The sequence below is a fragment of the Triticum aestivum genome, chromosome 6B (assembly GCF_018294505.1).
Source record: "Triticum aestivum cultivar Chinese Spring chromosome 6B, IWGSC CS RefSeq v2.1, whole genome shotgun sequence".
Lineage (NCBI taxonomy): Eukaryota > Viridiplantae > Streptophyta > Magnoliopsida > Poales > Poaceae > Triticum > Triticum aestivum.
Genome location: NC_057810.1, coordinates 725,806,735 through 725,831,005, shown reverse-complemented (window position 1 = coordinate 725,831,005; position 24,271 = coordinate 725,806,735). Strand labels below are relative to the sequence as shown.

Sequence of the window (24,271 nt, the reverse complement as noted above, 5' to 3'; positions counted from 1 at the left end):
GGAGGAGGTCGCCGGAGAGGAGGAGGAGGAGGAGGTCGCCGGAGAGGAGGAGGGTCGTATGGTCGAAGAGAGAAGGGAAGATGGAGTGGAGGAGTGGAGGAGAGGTGGAGTGGAGGACAGGTGGAGTGGAGGAGAAGAATGAAGAGGTAAGGAGAGGACACGCCCAGCCATATATACAACATAGTAATGGCGCACCGTGGGCAGGTGCGCCATTACTTATTTTTTTTGAATTTTGAAGGCGGGAAGATACTAATGGAGCACCATGGGCAGGTGCACCATTAGTATTTTTTTACTTTTTTTTGATTTATTTTGAATTTTGAAGGCGGGAAGATAGTAATGGCGCACCATGGGCAGGTGCGCCATTCGTAAGTTTGAATTTTTTTGAATTTTTTTGCCTCTCCAGATCTTAAAAGCCCCGTATCTTTTTTCTGTTAGGTTTTTGAGGATTTTGAAAATGTTTAACGGGGTTCCCCCGATTAAATTCAGATGTAACTTTTCGAGTAGATGATTTTTCATATAAAAAACTTTTTCATCCGAGTTCGTATGCAAAAGTTATGCCCATTTTTACAAATTCTCGAGAGATTTTGCAAAAAAGTCAAAAATTCATGTTTGTAAATTTTCCTAACAACTAGACCACATATCACATGGGAATCTTATTTTCTTTTATTTTTTGACACTTCTATCATTTTCTTTTATTTTTTTTGAAACTGAAAAGGCGGTCCACAGGGGGTGTGTGCATTCGGGGGAATGTTTGGGCCAAATTACCAATGGCGCACCATGGGATGGTGCGCCATTACTAGTTCAACTAGTAATGGCACACCACTCCCACGGTGCGCCATTAGTAGTTTTGAAAAAATAAATAATTTTTTTTTACTAATGGCGCACCGTGGGATGGGATGCGCCATTAGTATTTGCACACTAATGGCGCACCAACACATGGTGCACCATTAGTATTTAGTAATGGCGCACCACATGTACAGTGCGCCATTAGTGCTCATCACATCTATAGCCCTTTTCCTAGTAGTGAGACAACCTATCAGGCTGCATATATGAGAGAACAGAGGGCCAAAAAAGATATATTAGTCAATTAGCTATCTAGGGATCCCAATTCATCACTGGAAGTTGACCAACAAAGAATGAATGTTCATTGAAGATCGATTTTAGAAAAAGCTAAGATCTTGGAAGGGCAAGCTTATGTCATTTAGGGTCAGCTTATTCTTATTAATTCTGTGCTTACAAGCATGCCGATATTCCTATTATCTTTCTTTGAGGCATCCGTAGGGGTATATAAAAATTTAGATTTTTATCTGTCGAGATTTTTTTGGCAAAATGATGAGAATACAACCAAGTACAAACCGGATAAGTGGGACATTCTTAGTAGAACGAAATACCAAGGAGGTTTGGGTATTGAAAATCTCAAAGTAAAGAACAAGTTCCTACTTAGTAAATGGTTATATCGGCTTTTGGTACATGAGGATGGGGTGTGGATATAATTATTGCGTAACAATTATCTACATTCGAAAACTCTAGCACATGTTATGGCACGGCCGAATGATTCTCCTTTTTGAAAGAGGTTGATGAAGACAAGGATCACTTTCTTTAACATGAGTAAATCTATCATTGGCGAATGTCGCACAACTAGATTCTGGGAGCATACTTGGTTGTGGAGATGCGTCTAGCCTTACAGTATACAATGCTTTAAAATATTGTGCAGCATAAAGCGCCTTTGTGAGTACAATTCTAGGTTATTTTCCCTTAAACGTTTAGTGCAGACATGTACTACTGAGGGAATGATGGGATAGCTGGCTACATTTTGTGTGTAGGTTGATGGAGGTCAATCTATCTAATGTGCCAAATACATTCGGACGGAAATTTTTAATTTCATGCGTATTAAGTCAAATCTATGTATTCGACTTCATTAATATTGTACAAATCCCTAGGTCGACCCATATTTGAAAAATTAAGGTGTGTTAAAAATCAAGATCTTTATGTTGTTTGTGCACAAGAGAGTGATTTTTTACTAAGCACAACTTGGCAAAAGAAAGGTGGGAGGATAGGAAACGATTCAACATTTTTTTTCAAATGTCCACTAGCTGGGTTATTTGGCAAAGAATACATGTGTTATTTAATTTTTACCGCCGAGTAGCATCTCCAATTCATTTGGTAACTGGTTAAATGGGCTGAAGACTAATATAACAACACAAATTCATGTGGGAGTTTGTGCATTGATACGTCACCAACGCATCCATAATTTTTGATTGTTTCATGTTATTATATTATCAATCTTGATTTTTAGGAACTAACCTATTAACTCAGTGTCCAGTGCTAGTTGATGTTTTCTGCATATTTTTTATTATACAAAATCCATAACAAACAAAGTCCAAACATGATGAAACTTTACGGTGGTATTTCCTCAGCCAGAAGGGCCCCTAGAAACTTCGGGAGGAGGCCAAAATATGTACGGGAGAGCCACAAGCTCACATGACGCGCCCCCAGGGGGTGCGCCACCTGAGGTTATGGGCCCATTGTATATCCGTTTGACCTAATTCTAAGCCTATAAATTCCCATAAATCCCAAAACCAAAAGAGAGCCAGCCGAAACTATTTTTCCGCGGCCACAAGTTTCTGGTCTTCTGCGATCCCATTTGCAGGCCTTTTCTGGTACTCTACCGGAGGAGGAATGAATCGGTCACGGAGGGCTTCTACATCAACCTTGTTGGACCTCCGATGATGTATGAGTAGTCCACCACAGACCTATGTGTCCATAGTGATTAGCTAGATGGTTTCTTCTTTCTCTTTGATATTCAATACAATATTTCCTCGAAGTTCTATACGATGTAATCTTCTTTTACGGTTTGTTTGTTGTGATCCGGTGAATTGTCGGTTTATGGTTGGAATATTCAATGAAAGTAATTGAGTCTTTTCTGAACTTTATTATGTGTGATTGTTATAGCTATGTAATGCTTCCAATCTATGTGTTTTCTTTGGCCAAGTTGATTAGTTGATCATTAGTGGAAGTGGTGCATAGTAGTAGGTTCAATCTTGTGATGTCCTCACCTCGTGACAGAAGGGGTAGCGAGGGACGTATTTGTATTGTTGCTACTAAAGGGAAAACGACGGGGTTTAATCATATTGCTTGGTTTTATTATGTCTACATTATGTCATCTTGCTTAAAATGTTACTTTGTTTGTCATGAACTTAATACCATATATGCATGTTGAATAGTGGTCGATTGATGAAGTAATAGTAGTAGATGCAGGCAGGAGTCGATCTACTTGTCACGGACGTAATGTCTATATACATGATCACGCCATGAATGCATGTCGTCATAACTATGCGCTTTTGTATCAATTGCCAAACAGTAATTCGTCTACCCACTGTATATTATTTTTATAAGAGAGAAGACTCTAGTGAAAACTATGGCCCACGGGTCTACGTTAATCATATTATAAAAATCAAAGATACCTTGCTGCAATTTTCTTTCTTTTATTTTACTTTGCAATATATTTGTCTACCATTACCAGATTTAATACTTGCCCGCGTTGGGTGCAAGTATTTGCTTTTATATATGCAGGTACTATTGGCGGGTGTTTGTGTGGTTCTCCTTTTGGTTCGATAACCTTGGTTCCCTACCGAGGGAAATACTATTCGCTACTATATTGCTTCAACCTTTCTCTTCGGGGAAAATCCCAACGCAGCTAGTAACATGCATTACTTTCCGTTATCTGGAACTGTCGGAATGATGTTGTTTTTAACCGAACCAATATCACAAACTTTTTGCAGGTTATCGTTTGGGCGTCTGGTGGATCTGTAGGTTGTCATTATTCAGTCGTGTGGAAGTTAGGGAGCTTCTGGCCTTTGGGTGCAACCGCTGGGAGATGGTAGCACGAGCTACATACATGTTTGGATGGGGGTACAATAATACGATATGTGTTTAGGCATCGTGTCCTATTTGTTCTGTTTGTGGCATCTGGTTTTATCTTTTGCTTTTGTTTACAAACATGAGACGAGTTTCGTACTTTCTTGCTCTATTTTTTTTATAAAAATGGATGTCTGCATTGCTTGATGTAGAGGCTAAGGGTACTCCCCCTTCTCAAAAAAAATTAATAAGCAAGCCTGGCAACATTATAATTTGGAATATATGATACTCCATTCTGTTGGGTTTATAAGTCCGGCATGAGCTTTTAAGCCTTCAATCAATGGACTAACAAAATATGTGTGACTAACAACATCAGTTTCACTAGTCAAATTGAAGGTGTTAAAAGCCATCCCCGAGTTATAAACCCAACCAAAGGGAGTAAACAGTTAAAATTAATGATTAATTTGGTATAAACAAGGATTAGTCAATGCCGAGGATGATGCAGACCTCACTCCCTCCTACCCTGATTTGCTACGTTTGATGGAGGTGATGAGTACATGTGACCCGTGTGATGACTAGCAAGTAGAACGTTAATGAGCATTAGACTTTGTGGAAAATCTTGTCATTATTGGGTAGAGGTGGATTAGTCAATGCTAACGATGTACTCCTATATTCAATTATGGTTGTAGTTTGGGAAAGTTGTGTCTTGCTGAGCTGTATGTGTGAAGTTGTGTTGCTAGCTGATTGTTCGGTAGTAGAGAAATTCTAAGGTGCTCCCAACTATTGTGGACCATCCACTTTTACCTTGTGGTTGGAGGTAATAGGTATTACCAAACTTAGGAGTATGAAATTTTCCAAGATGTTATTAATTTCTCCATTAGTATACGGAAGTTGTACCATGAAAATCAAAACAATTTGTTTGAACAAAGACAATAATGAGCAATGGTCAAAAGCATTCGATATATATTTCTCACAATTAATTGATTACAATGTCATCATTTAAACACAAAACAATTTAGGGTTAGCAAGGCCATCGTGAATAATGGACTAATGGGCGAGATATCATAAAGTCCTACAACCCTTGAATAATGAATGATGGTAAAAACAAGAACCTTGAATCATGAATTGTTTGGGGACGTGGAACCCATTAAAGGCTATATAACCGTCCAATGCAAAAACATGCCATATTTCCTGGATCCAAATGTTAAAGCAGAACTCTCAGAAAAACATATACATACAAACTATAAAACTGAATGGCTGAGTGATTCCCAAAAGTGTTGATCGAGCACTAACTAGAAGAAGATTACGGATGCTAGCTAGCTGGTGCTCACAGAACACCCAAGCTAGTATTGCTTCAAAGAGAAAAGATCAAAGTAGGAGAAAGGGGAAGAAGGGATTGAACCGACCCATAACCACTACCATTTGCTTCATATAAATGAATAGATAGGGTCAAGCTACAAGAGATGTGGGCAAGTGTGCTCCACAGCTGTTGAATCTCGAATCAAGATACAATTAACAAGACCAAAACAGGCTAGTCTCTGAACATCAAGAAGCTTCATTTAAGGGTGGGTGATGTGTACATGGGATGGGTACTGATTACCACGTTAAGGAGCATTATACTACCATATCACTGTCATTATTGGTCAACTTTGAGGATGGTGTAGACCCTTCCTCGCTGATTGGTTGTGGTTGCTGCTCAGAAAGACCCAAGCTAGTAAGACTACCCACAGTCAGTGGTAATAAGATAGGTGGTAACATCACACATCTGTAGGCAAAACATGATGTGGCGAGTAATTAATGAGGAAAGAGAGGCATGTGGTAACATAGCTAGTTACTGTAACATCACACATATCAAGACAAGATGAGTCTACAACCTAATAAATGAAGTGTTGCATAACATCATACGTATGTTACTCCCCACTATAGAGGTAAGAACATAGACTAGTAAATGTTACTAGTCTAAGTTACTACCCATTGTGACTAGTCTAAGCATTGCTTTCAAAAGGAGAACATCCAGTTAAGAATTAATTAAATCCGGTTAATCCATGCTTTGATTGGTTCTCTAGTTTATCAAACGTCAGTACATGGGGTATACATACCCTAATCTTCAATCAATGGAATTAGACAGTTCATTCACAAATCACTTTTGCTGTTTCACACATACAAGTAGGAGAAAGGGTAAGAAACACTGATTGCCACGTTGAAGAGCATGTGATGGATACCGGCTACTCCGTCAAGGAGCATTAAACTACATTGTCATTATTAAGACGGGGAATAGTCAATTCGGGCAAGTTGCGTTGCTGAGCTGTATACATGTGAAGTTGGTGGTTCAAAGCGGCGTGTTGACCAGCCTGCTCATCGGTAACGTTAATAGGATGAATTAAGCTGCCAAATGGTGGAATATTGTAAAATAGAGTATCTCCACCTCCAGATAGTGCCCAACAGCAACAGGGAGGCATGATCCGTGACGCTAGGACTATTGCAAAATTGTTGTCAGATCTGCCCAATGTTTTAAATAGCTATATCCATAGCTTTTGAGAGCTCTATAGCTAAATTTGAAATGACGCTAATAGCCTACTATTTCTTGTCATAGTGCTAAATTTAGAGTCATTTAGCCCGCTAAGCCGCTATACAAAAAACCATCATTCTGCGTTATTTTTTCTTCTTGTTTATGATATATACAATGCAAAGCTTTGGTTATTGAATTATGACACCCGATTGGTGCTCGGGTTTTGATGTGCGAATAGCCCAACATTTGTATATGTCAAGTATATAGAATATATCATATATGATGACTGATTGTGTGCTTATTCTTTTTCAAAATTTCATGATTTTAAGGAAAACACTAAATGGAACTTAGCTTTGCTATAGCTCCACTATAGCTTTTCATAGCTTCTAGTTGAGCCACCGCTAAATGGCATAGCTCACTATTTAAAATATTCCATCTGCCTGAAGACAAGATACGGGCTGTGATCGAAGGTGTGCGGATGGAGATGTTGTGCAGTACCACATGGGCATGGGCACTTTGGCAGCCTAACTGCAGAGGCTGGATTATCATCATCAGGGGAGAGCATGGGGGGGATTAGCAAGCTGTTGATGCACCAACATCAAGTGGTGGCACCGCATGACAAAGAACATGTCGCCGGTGAGAGTACCGATGCCATTGGGGAAGAAATCGTTCAAAAGAACATGTACAGACAACAAACTAAAAGTCCGACTGGTTCCTAAATTAAGCACTGAGCAAATTAAGATGGAGCTGGAGCACTCACCTGGATGAAGTGTAACGCCAGCTGCTGCTGCTGCTCTTGCTTTGGCAATGGAGCACCCCAAACGAGCAGTGCTTCAGAGGGAAAACGAAGGTCCAAGTACAGGAGAAAAGGCAGGCAAGAGGAGATGATGGAGCAAAGCCCTCAAAATGATTGCAACGACCTACGTACCTAACTATCAGGGTGGCTTCATATATGAATGAGGAGATGGGGGCAATTACCCGTGTTAACTGGAATGAATCAACTCAACCACCCGTCCGGTTGCCTTGTGGTTGGACGACGAAACCTCCCAGCAGCAGCAGCCAAGCAGTGAAGTTGAATATTGAATTATTGATGCTGCACATGGCGACGAGTCGAAATGGGAACGTTCGTAGAGCGATCATACGTGGAGACGGGACCGTTTCGTTCCCCACGGATCAACACCACGCTTCAGCATCCTCGGTCTCACTGTCATCGGTGACCCGCAGCACCACATGTCCAACTTGCCTCGCCCCATCAGCGCGACGACCAAGAGCCTCTCTTTGGCATGCATGCATTTACCCTCTGCATCTAGGATGCGTTTTTTTTTTGAAACGGAGGTTAAAACCCCAGCCTCTGCATCAATCGATAAATATGATCATCTTTATTAATTATTCAACAAATGTCTGACAAGAATATATATCAAGCCATCACTCACACCTATAAACTTGACAATATGAAGTGCTCTCACTTCCCATATCTGAAACCGGTGTTGTCGCCGATTCATCCACATAACGTATTGAAACCAACAACCCGTGCAGCAGATCTAAAGAGTACACCACATGCACACATTTTAGAAGCCGTCATCATCATCGAACCGCTGACCCATCTACAGGAGAGAGAGATCCGCATCATCCTTGCCAATCCGGCCAACCGTCGACGCCACCATGGAGCACAACGGCGCCACTGCCCTGCGTTCGTTCATCCAGATGCGAAGAATATGGAAGATCTGTCATGCGTAGCACCTGCCGAACATGCATGACATAGCATAGCACCTGTCGATCATGCATTACTTGACATCTCCACCGAAGCTCCGTGCAAGACGAAGCCGTTCCACCTCCTGTCACTGGCTTCCAGCGCTGCTCCACCTCCGTGCAAGAAGAAGATGCTCCCAAGAGAGAAACGATACCGCAGTGCCACCATCGTCCGATCTGGAAGACAAGAGCCTAGGGTTTCCCCCGAAGCAGCACGAGTGGGTCGACAGTAGTTACACGACGATGTCTTCATGAAGCTAACGGCGCAGAATGCCACCATCGCCTGCCGTCGACTCGGTTTTCACCGGCAACTATGTTTCCCGACTCGCAACCGGGACTACATGACGGATCTCGGTTTTTGATTTTTTTTTTGCGTGAAAATCGTGTTTTTTTCCTTTCACGAGAGGCACGGTTTTGCTTCCGCGAGAAGCACGGATTTGCTTTCACGAGAGGCACGGCCATGCCTCTCGGAAATGAAAAAAAAGTGCTTTCTTTTTTTCCCTTCCGTGAGAGGCACGGTTTTGCTTCCGTGAGAGGCACGTCTGTGCTTCTCGAAAATGGGGAAAAACACGTTCTTTTCCTTCTATGAGAGGCACGGTTTGCTTTCGCGAGAGGCACGGCCGTGCCTCTCGGAAATGAAAAAAAAAGTTCTTTCTTTTTTCCCCTTCCGTGAGAGGCACGGTTTTGCTTCCGCGAGAGGCACGCTTGTGCATCTCGAAAATGGGAAAGCACGTTTTTTTTTCTTCTGCGAGAGGCACGGTTTTGCTTCCGTGCGAGGCACGGCCATGCCTATCGGAAACGAAAAATAACATGTTTTCTATTTTATTTGTTCCTTCTGCAAGAGGCATAATTTTTTTCATTAAATAAAAATTTCATCAAAAACTATCAACATGATATCTAGTTTTGAAGATCTCGATGTGAGGAATCCAATGGTCAAAAGGGCTTCAAATTTGGACGCATGGTTTAAGAGAAAACATTTTGAATAAACGGATCTATTAGAAAAGGGAAAACTCCCGGGTTGTGACAAGTGGCGCGCATGCAGCGCACCACTTGTCGCAACTAGGGAAGTGAAAAGTGATCTTTGGAAGGAGCATTCCTCAATTAGTGATTTCCGAGTTTCCCTCCCCTTGTGGTGCCCCCTCCTCCAATCTGTATATAGTAGAGGCTTTTGGCACTTTTGATACATAAGTTTTGGAGCCTCCTCTAGTTCTCTAGTTGTAGTTCTAATTGATCCTAGTTGATTAATTACAGCTTGACCTGGATCCTCTAATCCTCATAATTAGAAGTCGAGTATGGTTCTAATCTCCTCCCTCTAATTCTTCGGCAACGATTAGCTCTGGACGGCTAAGCGCCGCCGAATCGTAAAGACCGTACGCTTGTAACTCATAGAGAGGTCGTGCTTTCGGTATTTCGTTCGAGGGAATATTGATGAGCAGTTCGCGGAATCATTCATCTATGGTTCGAGGGACTCCAAGTAAGATCTACAATGACTCATCTTCTTTCGCTGCAACTCAAAGGTGGGCACGATCAAATCCAAACCGTTAATGTATCTTCATATTTTTTCTGGATAATTGTAGGGCGATTTTTGTTTACTATATTTCCGAACAGAGACTATGGGGCTCTCAATCCCATTTACTACCATAGAAACAACTCTTGATAGACTGATACATCTCTCTGTAATCCCTTGCTCGAGGTATGCCCACCATCTATGACAAACACAAGCAAGATATAGGGTATCACTATGGAGGTCCGAACCTGGGTAAATTCTCTGTGTGACCTCCGATCTATGACTTCCAGCTACGCTAGGTACCCTACCGAGGGATCTAATAGTTTTCTGCACCGTCGGTCTTCTTTGTCATCCAAAGGTTGTTTTTATGTGCCTTTTTATTGTCAGCCTTGCCATTTCTTAATTCCTGGTTTTCGTTAATTATTATTCCATGTTTTGTATTAGCCCACTACGAATGAAGGTATGGGTACAACATTTTTGTGTTGTTTAATCGGAGCTAAAATAGTGGTTCTCTGTGGTAATAAAATTGTTGAGGAGGGTCCCAAATAACAAAAGGAACACAAGAGAAATCACACAAGAACAAGGTTCACCGCACAAGTTTACTCAAATCACACACAAGGAGAGATACACCTCAAGATCCAACATCAGGTTAGTTATTTATTTATTTTTTGTTCTGTCTATTTTCATCAGAATGCTATAAAACTGCACTTTTGGGTTTTGCAGGTTACTGGGCCTGCTTGCAGGTAGTTTTCAGATTGGGTAGCACTTTGGGTCGACCGACGCGAGGCATGGATTAGCCACTTTCTGCACCATATGATTAGATGTCATAATCGTTGGTCGTCATCCCTTCGTTGTCATCCTCCCCGCACACACAGCTTCTCCACGCACTAGGCACAAGTCGGCTAGAGAATATACTTGCTTGACTGAGAAAAAGGGCCCCTTCATCTTTTCCTGCATGCATAATCTCCTAAGCAATCACCAACCAATTTAATTAGCTTTTCAACAGTCGCTTTTTGGAGTAGCTGGCAGAGCAGAAATATAACCATACTACATAATACTTGGCATCAGGCCACTAAATAATGAGATCAACGCTCAGATCTAGTTTGTACTCTTACCTCTCACGGTGAAAAGAGGGGGTAAGGTGGAGCATGTTAAAACTACTCATAGTACTTATATGCATAGGCAAGGCAATTGTAGGACGATGTACTTTGGTTAGATTAGTAGCAAAACTACCTTGGAAGCAACTGACCTTTTCCTATTTTGTTCAGCGCACTAGTTAATTTATTTTTTCTACAATGGGCTGGGTATGTAATTTTGATACAGACAACTTGCGCATATGCAAGCCTGCACATCTCAAGGATCGATGAATCGTTGTTAGGTTCATTGAATTCCAACATAAATAATGGATACTTGGCATGCGACTTTGCATAGGTGTCAGCCTACCAACTGGTGCCAACGTGCACTTCTTAAGCTTGAAAGATTCGGCTATTACCTTCCACCATGTATTTTAGACCCAGCTGATATAAACTAATGGCCAATAATTGAGCATCTTAATTTTGACCTAGTCTATCTTTGTTTCCTGCACCTTGGTTGTTGACTATTCTTTCTCTCACTTCCAAGGGATCCCTTCCACAGCTCCCACAATCATTTCCCTCCTCTTCTGCTTCTTCTGCATCCCACAAAAACTGAGTTGAGGTGCTCTGCTCTGCTGATTTTCGGTACTCTTTGCTTTCAGAACTTCATTTCTGATTGAACGTGAATTACCCTTGTCTTCCTTGTTCTATTTGAATACAGAAACGAAACTCAAAAAAGAATTTCTCATGGTCCTGTTTTCATTTGTGTCCTCTTCTCTTTCTGTGATCAATTCCCGTGGAGTTAGTTTTGTTTCCCTTGTGACAAAACCTTATACTTCTTCTGAAACAAGTTCCGGAGAAGGGCTCTTCCCTGATAAAAGAAGAGACACAGTAAGCACTTTCTTGCAACTTTATCTGTTATAGCTTTATCTTTTATCTGTTCAAACTTCTTAACAAGCGGGCATATTTTCAGAACTCCAATCCGCTATAGCTGAAGTTATAGTACGTCATCCATATAGAGCGTGATATATGGAAAACTCAAAACGGTGCCCGGGCTCATCTGCTCCCTCTCAGAAAAAAATTCAAAAAAAATACTAGAAAAATTCAAAAAATTCCAAACTTTTTTGTGGTGGTAGATAATTTGACGCGTGAGGTGCGCCCCAAAATTCAACTCATTTGGACATCTGAGCAGCTCTCGGCAAAAAAGACAAATCGGGTCAAAACAGTGCGTGAACAGTATACATTTTTACAGACCCTGATTTTGTCTTTTTTGTCGAGAGCTGCTCAGATGCTCAAATGAGCTGATTTTTGGGGCGCACCTCACGCGTCAAATTATCTACCACCACAAAAAAGTTTGGAATTTTTTGAATTTTTCTAGTATTTTTTTTGAATTTTTTACTAAGCGTGGGTGCAGATGAGCCCGGGTGCAGATTAGCCGCACCCGTGATATATATTCTACTTTGTCTTACGCTAGCAGATAATTCTCCTCTTGATGAATTTTTTAGTCTCTAGATACTCAATATGCTTCTGCCAGAAAACTGATAAAAACTTGTCCATTACTGTTGAAAAAGCAATTATTCAGAGGGGCACACCAACACCAAACTAAGGACACACCTGGCTACTATTGAAAAAAAATATTGTTACCAAGTAATTCAGTAATGCTCCCTTGTTAACTCCTTAATTATTTTGTTGATATGAACAGTTATTTCAAGTTTTTAGGCTCCACTGGTTATATTAACTCCTGTTAGAAGAAGATTTTGATATGTTTGTCAGTTCTTCCGCAAAAAGTAAAAAATATATGTTTGTGAGTTCCTAGAGAAGTTCTTTAAACAGAATGGCCCGAATACTACAATCAGTTGCTAGAAAAGTTCTTCACAGGGATCTGTTAGCATGTACAATTACAGAAGATAGATTTGGTCCCATCCAGTGTTCTTGCAAATAGTATAACACTATAAACTCGCACAAGTTCAAAGAGAATCACACAAGATTTCCCATCATCGTCTAACATCGGTGTCCTATTTGAATGCAGAAACAAAACTCAAACAAGTTCTTCTCGTGGCCATGTTTTCATTTGTGCGGTTAGGTCTCCTCGAGGAACATACATACCAAGATTAGTTCTCCTGGAGGAACATATATACCAAGATTGTTTTGTTTACCTGCAATTATTATAAGAGACACAGTAAGCACTTTGTTGCGAGTTTATTTGTTATTACAACAAGTGTTATCTCCACAATCGAACATATTTCCGCAACTCCTTTCTAATGCAGTCATATACTCCCTCCGTCCGGAATTGCTTGCCGGAAAATGGATGTATCCATTTCTCCGAGAAGTAATTCTAGACGGAGGGAGTATATAATACACCTTCCATATAGAAAAGTCCTTCATAGGGATCTGTTAGCCTGTACAATCATGCAAGACATATTGGGTTACAAGTAGTATAACAGTGTAAACTTGCACAAGTTCAAACATAATCACACAAGATTTATGAGTATTCAACATCTCAAAGCTTGCGCTTCATCTGCCATTGCATGCAGATGCAGTCTATGCTTTTCATAAACTTAATTGATTGGTGTTTTTACTTGCCATATACATCATTGAGACACAACAATTGTCTGCCTTGCAGTACTGATTCTTCGGACAAGTGCCAAAAATGCCAATTGAGGCACCGGCGCTTGGTCCCTTGCTCGGAAATACTGTCAACACGGTCATAAGTCCATTCTATACGCTCTTCTCCAAAAATGCCACGTATTGCTTCACCGCTCGCACAAACGTGACAAATCACAGGACTGAAACTGAGACTTTGAGTGGCAACTTGCTTCGCGTCAAATAGAGGATTGAAGATGGCGAAATGAATGGCCTGATACCGACAGATGAAGCAGAGGAGTGGGTGCAAAGGGCGGAGCAAGCCATATCTGAAGAAGCGGCAAACCGCGAGTCTTTTGATTAGAGGTGCAGAAGCTTTGGGTGCTCCCTGAATTGCTGGGGAAACTATAAAACCAGCAAGAAAGCGGCTGAGAAGGTGGATGTTGTGCGACAATATAACAGTAGCGTACCGGTACCAGATAATGTCACACGCGTACCACCTCCACCTCCTGTCGTAGATTTGTCCACCCACTCTGCTCAACTTCCGCCAAGCAGAGAGCGTACTCTCAAGAATGCTCTCATGTGCATTAAGGATGACCTCACGGTGGGAATGATTGGAATATGGGGTCCACGTGGAGTAGGGAAAACACATCTTCTCACAAAGATAAACAATTCATTTCTTGAATATTGCCCCTTTGATATTGTTATCCTTATTAAGGGCTTGAGTGAATGCACAGTGCAAAAAGTTCAATCTCAAATCATAAACAGGTTCGGTATAAACCAGAATGTTAATGTGACAGCTCAAATATATGAACTTCTCAAGAAAAGAAGTTTTCTGGTGTTGGTGGATGACCTTTGTGAGGAGATAGACCTTTCAGCAGTTGGCATTCCACACCCTCTTAGAGTTGTGGACCAAAAGAAGAGGAAGGTGCTAATCGTTTCACGATCACAATCCATATGTGATATGATGAGTGTGGATAAATATATACAAGTGCTTGGTTTGGAGGAGGAGGAGGCACACCAGCTATTTGAACAAAGTTTTGGTGAGGAGAATCTTTATACTGATCCCCTCGTCGGGGTACTTGCTAAGGATCTCGTGAGAGAACTAATTGGCCGACCATCAGAGCTGATACATTTCGGGAAGATGATGCGAAGAAGCAGAAATGAAAGGCAGTGGGAAGATGTCATTGATGCAGTAAAGAGATCAAACCTTCGAAAGGATAACCCATTATGTATGGTAAGTGCTTGCTTCGATACTAAAATTTCTAAATAGTATTAATGCCATTACTGAGTGCTAATATATGCATATTATTTTTAAACCTGAAGGCGGAAAGAATTATGGGAAGTCTCGAGGATTCCACCGAAGACTTGATCGCGAAAAAAAGGATGTATGTCAGAAGATTAAGAATGCTGAGCGGGAAGGCAAGAAATCAACAAATGAGGCCGACAGATGGCTGGAAAAAGTGGCCAAAATCATTGATGTTGTGCGTGTAATCTCTGTGGACTATAAGTTGAAGAAGGATGTTGCCATGGAGGCATCTGAGAAGCTTCGTGAGGTTCGAGAATGTCTTAGTATTTGTCCTAGTACTGTTGCAGTTGAGTCAATGCCACCTCATGTCCAAGAGATGCCTGGTCCATCTATGTCAGCTAAGAACCGTAACCTTCAAGATGCTCTCCAGTACATTAAGGATGATCCCAAAGTGGGAATGATTGGAATTTGGGGTCCAGGTGGAGTCGGGAAAACACATCTTCTCAAAAACATCAATAACTCATTTGGAGAGGGCATGGACTTTGATTTTGTTGTCTTTGTAACTGCCTCCAGAGGGTGCCAAGTGGAAAAGGTCCAGTCACAAATCATAGAAAGGCTCAGGCTGAAAAGTATTGGTCCTAATGGTCTTACTATACATGAGTACATGAAAACGAAAAGCTTTCTTGTACTATTGGATGACCTCTGGAACGAAATTGATCTAGAAGAAGTTGGGATACCATACCCCCTTGGAAAAGTAAACAAACTCAATAGAAAAGTGGTGCTAACAACAAGATTAAGAAAAGTTTGTGGCCAAATGAAGGTGAAGAAAGAGTTAAAAGTCACATATCTGCAGGAGCATGAGGCATGGCAGCTATTTGAAGAAAATATTGGTGCCGAAACTCTTTCTAGTCCCCATATTGAAGCTCTTGCTAGAGAACTTATGAAGGGACTGAAAGGCTTGCCATTAGCTTTGATAACTATTGGAAATGCAATGTATCGGAAAGATGAGTATCAATGGGAAACTGCCATCCAATATATGCGGCAGTCATGCTGCGCTGATGACAAAGACCCAATAGAACTGGGAATGGAAACTAATGTTTTCAGGCGGCTGAAGTTTAGTTATGACAATTTGAGAAACAAGACCTTAAGAGATTGTTTTTTGACTTGTGCACTGTGGCCAGAGGATGAGAACATTCGCAAAGTTAACCTTGCTCAATGCTGGATGGGCTTAGGTCTAGTCAATGAGCATGACATATAATCTTCCTTCAGAAAATCATATAGTTTGATAGCTGACCTTATAGCTGCATGTTTGCTAGATGGCAGCGATGTTCGCCCAGGATCTTCCTTCGAAAATTCACATGGTTATGTTAAAGTGCATGATGTGATTCGTGATATGGCTTTATGGATTTCTTGTGACTGTGGTGAGAATAATGACAAATGGATTGTGGCGGCACCAGGTGACAGAGACAAAAAAGTTATTATCCTTTCGAGCAAAGCTGAGTGCATCTCCTTGATGTTCAACAGAATTCCTATCAGGTTTAATCTTGATCCATTAAAATTGAGGATCTTGTGCCTTCGGAACAACGAATTTGATGAAAGCTTAATTGTTGAAGAAATTAAGAATTCCAGTTCACTGACATATCTGGATTTGAGCGGAAACAACCTCAAGGGGATACCGGAAGAATTATGTTCCTTGGTAAAGCTGGAATACCTTGATTTGTCGGAAAATCAATTTGGGGAAACTGAAGTGCCTCCCTCCTTTGGAAACCTCATCAACCTCAAGTTCTTGTACCTAAAGTCTGGTATTGGTTCCGTGAGAATACCAGCTGGGGTCATGTCTAGCCTTAAAGCATTGCAGGTAATAGACTTGAGAAGTTTCTTAAGAAAATGTACCCAATTCCTATACCGAGAGTTGGGCACCCTATCTCAGTTGAAAGCGCTTGGTATTTTGGTCCGAGATTTAGCTCAGTTTGAGTCACTAGGAGAAGCGGATAGCCTCCCTGTTAGATATTTGGCTCTGAATGACGTATGTGCACTCACTCGTATTTTATCAATGGACTTTGCACGAAGGACCTTGTATGAAGTGGATATCAATGAATTGGATATTAATGAAGAATTTGACACTCGAGAAATAACAGTAGTACAACATGACACGGAACAACCAAACAACCATTTTGGTGCTCTCAACAAACTCAGCTTAACTTTTATGAGATCCTTGAGAGAGATAAAGTGGATGGGAGCAACTCCGGCATTTATATTCCAAAGGCTCACTTATTTGGAATTGTTTTTGTGCCAACAGCTATTGCACCTCTCTTGGGTTATGTATTTGCCTCGCCTTGAACAACTTCATATAATTTCCTGTGATGGTATGGTGCAAGCATTTATGAGGTGCCACGGTGACAAATTGTGCAATGGACAGGACAAGACAAAAACATTTCCTCGCCTCAAGCTTCTCGTTCTTATTTATACCAAATCGTTGGAAACTATTGGGGACAACGGTATGAAATTCCCATCCCTAGAGCGACTTGAGCTTGAAGGTAGTCTGGCATTGAAGAGGCTTCCTTTCTGGTCGGACAGTTTGCCTCCAAAGCTGAAGGAGGTACGGTTTGATGATGCTCGATGCTGGGAGAGACTGGAATGCGAAGAAGGTGTCAAAACTATCCTGCAACCCTATCTTAATTTTGGCAGACGATATCAGGGTTAAAAATTTCAACAAAATTTCATTGAATCTGATTTTTATGATTAGTAGTTAGTCCATTACATGATGTATGTAGTTAGTCCATTTCATGTTAAGACACAACTAGCAAACATTGTACGTAGGAAATATTCAAATTAATGCAGCCAGGATGTGCAGCTGTACATGCTTTCCTTTGCTTTTGGCGGAGCACCCCTCTTGTTCCAATTAAGTCTGATAAAACTTGTTCCTGCAGCAAGTGACACTCGCCGGCCTGGGTACAAGTGACAATAGAGATTGTTATAAGCACCAAAAGTACACATACATTCTATATATTTATTGACTTGTTGTATACTACTACTAGTTGCATATACATTGAGGATTTCAGAGGTTCAGATGCTATAACCTCTTAGTGCCTCTCGATCTACAGGGACAGACAGTGAGGTGAAATCGGGGGAAAGAAATTACATATGCCTTGCCTGGGAGAACAGAGAGGATCGGAGTGTCGGTGCGCTTTGTCGCCGCTTTGCTGCTAGAGGCTGGCCCTCGCCGGCTGCCGCGCCTAGCTTCCTGAGAGCCCTCGCCGCCGCGGCTGCTTCGCTGCCGTGCTGGACACCTCCACCGCTGCAGAGAAATGAGTTTTTTTTATAAAAAAAAATATCAGAGACGAGATGGGATGAGGAGTAGATCGATGGGCTCCAGTGTTGCTCATCAACTGCCCTGCTGGGCTGGGCTTCAGACTAAGGCCCAGTTTTCTTTTACACTTCTCGTGCAACTCATGGAAAATGAATGCTTAGAAATGGATTATCTAGAACTAAAAATATGTCTAGGTATATCCATTTCTACGACGAGTAATTCCGGACCAGCAAACATTTCCATTCACTGGGGCTGGGTGATGTATCGAACGAGGTCCAGCTGGCCCAATTGTGCAACACGTAGGAAAAAAAGGTGCTGGCCCAAAAATCTGATTTTGAAAAAAAAACAATTGTAAGAATTTTAATTTTTAAATGAGCCGATTTATTTACACCCACAAAGTTGGCACATTTAAAGTTATCACCCAAAAATCTTGTGTACAAAAAAAAAGTGGCAGTACAAAAAAATAAAAATGCCATCCTCTAAAATAATAAAACTATCATGCCACTAAAAATAAAAATGGCATCCTCTCAATAATAAAATTTTCATCCTATTATAAATAAAAATGGCATGTTCTTACTAATAAAACTGCCATGCCATTAAAAATAAAGATGCCATCCTCTCAAAAATAAAAGTGCCATCCTCTGAACTATAAAATTCTTAAAATTGCCAAGATAGTATGAAAAAAAGCAAAGAACTGCCAAGATAGTATGAAAAAGGAAGAGTAATAGGTTTTGCTATAAGAAAAGAATGAAACATATACGAAACAAAAATTGATTTTTTTACGTCCAAAGTATACTACAATACTATAGCATCTCAAGAGTATCACTAAACGTAGCTGTTGCGTGGTGGTAGCCGTCTACTTCTCTCCTCGAGAGGACGGCAGATTGAGTCCCCTCTTTTGCACATTTTTTGGTTTATTTTTTAGAATACGTACGCTTAGCACGTACACAATTCTATATCTACTTCAAAAGAATTTGAATTCAAAATTTAGTTATAAATTTCGTCCGAAATATGTTCGGTATTTCTCGGTAACCATGGTAACCGAGAATCTCGCCCAGCCATGAGAAAATTCGTCCATTCGGAATCCATAACCTTGGTCACAATCCATGTTATAAAAATCCTAAAAGGGCAACTACCTAAAAGTTGTACTCCCTGCAATCCATATTAATTGTCTCAGATTTAGTACTAAACTAGAAGGGCAGTGCGCTTTGCTGCACCGCTTATGTTCTTGGGGTTGGACATGTTTTATTTTTACGTGGTAATTTTTTCTAAGTTGTGAACATTATTTACGTGCTAGTTGGTTTGGCGTGTGGGGGAAACAATGAAGTGTGTGTTCTTTTTATCAGAGATGTTACACGTACCGACAAACTTTGTGGAATCATGGTTACAGATGGATGTGTCAATTTATGGTTGGAGATTAGGGGAAGCGTGGCCTTACGGTCAAATCAAGGAAGTGATTGGTGGGAGAGTATTTAATTAGTACGACCAATCCATAGTGAATTGTCCATGAGTGTATCATTTTTCTTATTTTATTATGGTGTTTGGGTGGATCTTTTTGGCCGTGCGATTGAAGGGCGTCTTTTAATTAATACAAATACATGAGAAAGTTACTTACATCGTTGGCCACATGTATCGTAGGTGGCACTTCCTTCTGTTAAGGAAGGCCCACATCAATCCGGGCACTAAACAAGGGACCCATTAACCAAGAGATCCCACCATGAAGCCCAGATCAACGACCCAATCAATCGTGTATCCAATCCAAATTGAAGACCTAAGTTGAATGAGAGGGCTTCAAAATTAGAGAGCTTAATGAAGTTAAAGATTTTATTGCAACAACCAAGGATTGACAGAGTCAAAATCAAGGCTTAAAATTGTACACCTCAATGGAATGGGAGAGCTCTAAAATTAGGGAGCATAGTGTATTAAAAAATTGAGAATGAGCGAGCTCCTTGTGAAATTGTTGACCCGATCAAAATTGAATGATCCAATTTCAAATTGAAGACCTCAATTGATTGTGAGGCCTTCAAAACTAAGGAGTTTAGTGTTATAGAGGATGAGCGACAATTAATATGCTTCCGAGTGAATAGTTTTAGCAAAATTTTAGAACAAAAGTTGTAGCTTTTAGAGAAACGTTAAATGTGGTAGTTTTCTAAGACCAATACTTCTGAAGTTCTTGTTTTTGGTTACATATTCGAATTCTGATTTACAAGTCATGTAAGAAATTAGCAGGGACGGAGGCAGTCATTACTTGGAACTCTTTGTATTCCTTGTAAGTTATGCATTTGATCGCTTACTTTCTGGAAGCAAAAGAAACGCAGTGGTCTGCATTTGTTAACCCAGGAATGTTGCTATAGACATGACGTCATCTGCACGATGTTGTTAATCAAACCGTTGCTGTGAGGAAGCAAACTTCAGGACATCGTCCGATTTTGCATCGTGCATAAATCGGCGATGCACCCATTATGCGCAAAGTAGTTACGTTAACCCGCAGCTCGCGTGGAATCCGTCAGTGTGGCCACGCATGTAATGAATCCTCTGAACAACGCAGGTATATCTTCTGAAAGCGCATGACAGCAGGGAGACTACGTACTAGGGGTGTGGTACCTGGTCGCCGAGGAAAGCGTCTGAGAGCTGTAATAGCAAGCGAGGCCGCAGGAAGGAAGCCAGTGTGATGGTGTTTTACTATCCCGGGTTGTTGCGCAGGAAGTCCCCATGAATCATTTGCAATGCTGGAAATGATTGAAGGTGTATGAAATGCATTCGCTGGATAAATGGAAACGAGTTGAAAACTTGATGAGGGACGAGGAATACGTCGTGTGGTATTTACCTGCTATGGAACCCTTTCAACTAGCCCTTCAAGTATTGCATACAAAATATAGATTTCCGATTTATTTTTGATATCCGATATTGCAAGCTAGATCTTTCACTGACTTGCACTAATTTGCAAATTCTCTCTCTCAAGAGCATGACTATCGGATCAGGTAGGCAAAGATTCAGCGTGCCCGGGAAAAGGAACTATTGTTTTCGATTCTACGATTTCATTCAGAGTTAATTGCACAAAACTATCACATTGCGGCTAGGTTTGCAGTAATCCACCTAGTCGCTGATTTGTTGCAAAATTCACCGTGTTTCTAGTAATCTTTTTGCAGAAAACACTGATCAAAGGATTTGGCCCATTCAATCACTTGTTGACAGCTAGACCGAATTGTAATGAGCTGACTTGGCAAAGAATTAATATACACACCCCTGAAATAAAAAAGCGAAATCAAGTGCAAGCCGAGAGCGGTGGAAGACTGCGGCCGCGGCGATCTCGTCCCTCTTTTCCCTATTGAGAGTGGTTTTTCTACAACCACCCTCAGCGCACCCATGCAAAAAAAAAACATACCAACATATTTTGAAATTTTTTGAAACTCTGTGAAAGTGATCATCAACAAAAGTTAGAGAGGCTTGCAAAGTTTGGTGGTCAAATGACATCCGCGGAGCTCTATACAAAAAATATTACTCAAAATTAGTCAAATTGTATGTGCACTTTTTGACCAAAATTTTTATAATTTTTTTTGTACAGTTCTTCTTGGATGTCATTTGACCACCAAACTTGGCAAGCATCTCTAATATTTGTTGATGATCGTTTCCACAAAGTTTTAAATTTTTTCAAAATACTTTGATATGTTTTCTTGCGTGGGTGCATCGAGGTGGGATTCAGCCACTACTTTCCCTTTCCCTATTAGCTAGCCCAAGCCGAGCGCTCAGGCGGCCAGCAAGGAAATGCATGTCCACTGCAAGGATTCTGTCCGCGACCGCGAGCATGGATGAATAAGGAGACCAATTGCTTTCTTGCCACGGCCGCCACTGCTTTGCCGTCACTCAAGGAAGGAACAAAGGCTTGCCAGCAAGGAGCCTAAGCTAAGTACCACCTACTAACCAAGGCAACAGACACACACAGAGACACACTGTTGATTAACCAACCTTCGGCCTGAGCCTGAGAACAAGAAACAGAAACCATGGCCATTGTGCTGGATGCCTTCGCGTCCTATGTCGCTGACATGCTCAAGCAGGTGGTGGAGGACGAGGTGGGGATGCTTCTCGGCGTCACCGGCCAGATCGACAAGATGGGCGTCAAGCTTGGGGATCTCAAGAAGTTCCTGGCCGACGCCGAGAGGAGACGCATCGCTGACACCAGCGTGCAGGGCTGGGTGACCGAGCTCAAGCGCACTATGTACGACGCCACCAACATCCTCGACATCTGCCAGCAGCAAGGCCATGGAACACCATGCATCACGTATGGGGTGCTGTGTTAAGTTGTATATTTATGTACCATTTGTAACATTAACTGGCACGTTGTAACGATCCTAGATTGTAGGATCTGAGGGCCTGCGTGCCATATCTCTCGGGACTTTCTCTCCCTATGTATACTTTGAGATGTAAACAGAATCAATTAAGGAAATCACTTTCCAACTTGGAATCAGTCGCCAGGACCCTCGCCATGGCCGCGAACGACACCACCTCCTCCTCTGCCGCCGCCACGAGCTCGGCCACGTCGCCGGGCACCCTCTCCTCCTCCTCGGCGCCTGCCGCCGGCACCTCCCCGGCCACCGCCCCGACCACCCCTCCCTTCGTCTTTGGCACGTCCCCCACCCTATTCAGCGGCTCCTTCCCCGCCACGGCACCCTCTCAATTTTCCCCTCTCTTCACCACCGACGGCCCCTCCCTTACCCCCTCGCCGGCCACCGCCGTTCCCCACCCCATTTTTCGTGATCACATCACGAACCACATCAAGTTCCTCCTCAACCCTGCCGATCACAATTATCATAAGTGGAAGACTTTCTTCCTGATGGTCCTGGTACGCTAAGGTGTCTCCTACCTCCTCGACCACCCTCCACCTCCCAATGCTCCGTCCCAATACCTTGAGCTCGACGCCCATGTCGTTCTGTGGATCTATGCCACTCTCTCGGACACCATTATGACCACGTTGTTGGCGCCACCACCACCTACGCCCTCTGGCACAAGATCAAAGATTTCTTCCTCGCCAATCGCGACGTCCGCTTCATGATCCTCAACCGCCAATACCGCAACCTCAAGCAGGGTGACCTCTCGGTGCCGGAGTACGCCAGCCGTCTCAAACTCCTCACCGACGCACTCACTGACATCGACCATGCCGTTACCGAGGTGGATCTCACCACGCAGTTTCTTCACGGCCTCGACAAGCGGCTCGACACCATCCACGTCGTCCTTGGTGATCAGGGCCTCCCCTTTGACACCGTCCTCTCCCGTGTTGTCCTTGCGGAGGAGTCGCAGGCACAACGCGTGGCGGAGGAAGGCGCCTCCGCGTTCGCCATGGCGGGCGGCGGTTCCTTGGCCGGTTCCTCTGGTGGTCGCGGCCAGGGTGATCGCGCGGCTGCCCGCTCCTATGATCGCGCCTCCGACGCTCCCCATCCGCCGCCCCACTCCTCCAGTCGCGGGCGTGGTGACCGCGGCCACGGGCATGGGCGCGGTCGTGGTCGTGGGCGCGGCGATCACTCCGGGCGCGGTCAGCAGGCGCCTTCGTTCTCACCCTTCACGGGGTACTTTGCCCCGTACGGGATGGCTCTCCCGACGACCCGCCCTGGCTGGATTCCGCCGAACACCGCCGGTGTTCTTGGGCCCCGACCCGGCGCACACGCCCAGGCGTATCCTGCATAGACACCCTCGCCGGTGCCGTCCACTCCCTACTATCAGCCCCCACAGCCCTCGTGGGACCACCTCGCCATGCTCAACTCCGCCTTCAGCAACGGCGGCTACGCCACGCCCCCGGCTCCCGAGTGGTTTCTCGATAGTGGCGCTTCCTCGCACGTGACGGGCACCCAAGGTAACCTGACCTCGTTGAGTTCTTCATTTTCGCATTTACCTTCTAGCATTGTTATCGGTAATGGGCATCATCTTCCTGTCACTGCCACGGGCTCTACCACCCTCTCCCCTCATAATTTTCGCCTCACCAACATTCTTGTCTCCCCCAATGTAGTCACTAGCCTCATCTCTGTTCGTAAATTCACTAAAGATAATTCTTGCTCTATTGAATTTTACCCGTGTGGTTTTCTTGTGAAGGATCTTCGCACTCGACGAGTTCTCACGATCTCCGTTAGCCACGACGATCTCTACCCCATCGTTGGCAATAAACCGGCGCCGGCGTCCGCTCTCCTTGCAGCCACCCCCTCGGACTTGTGGCATCGTCGCCTTTGGCATCCCGGCGTCCACATATTTTCTTCCCTGTCTAAACAATTAGATTGTAATAAGGCTCCCCACACGCCATGTAGTGCTTGCCAACTTGGTCGGCAGCCTCGTTTACCCTTTGCCTCTTCTTTTAGCAAAACTTATGCCCCTTTTGATTTAATACACTATGATTTATGGACATCACTTGTTGTTAGTTTCTCTGGTTTCTAATACTATCTTGTGGTGC

General features: G+C 42.8%; 1 protein-coding gene and 1 pseudogene across 1 annotated transcript in view; one reads left to right on the top strand and one right to left on the bottom strand.

The window, feature by feature from the left end:
• The window catches only part of LOC123140099 (uncharacterized), a 30,382-nt gene extending 23,019 nt beyond the window's left edge, over positions 1-7,363 (bottom strand). The window contains exon 1 of the mRNA XM_044559828.1: positions 7,128-7,363. The gene's annotated coding sequence lies outside the window, so the exon portion shown is untranslated. The remainder of the gene's footprint in view (positions 1-7,127) is intronic.
• Positions 7,364-13,346: 5,983 nt separating this feature from the next.
• LOC123135249 (probable disease resistance protein At1g61300) lies at positions 13,347-17,278 on the top strand (annotated as a pseudogene).
• Positions 17,279-24,271: the final 6,993 nt, after the last annotated feature.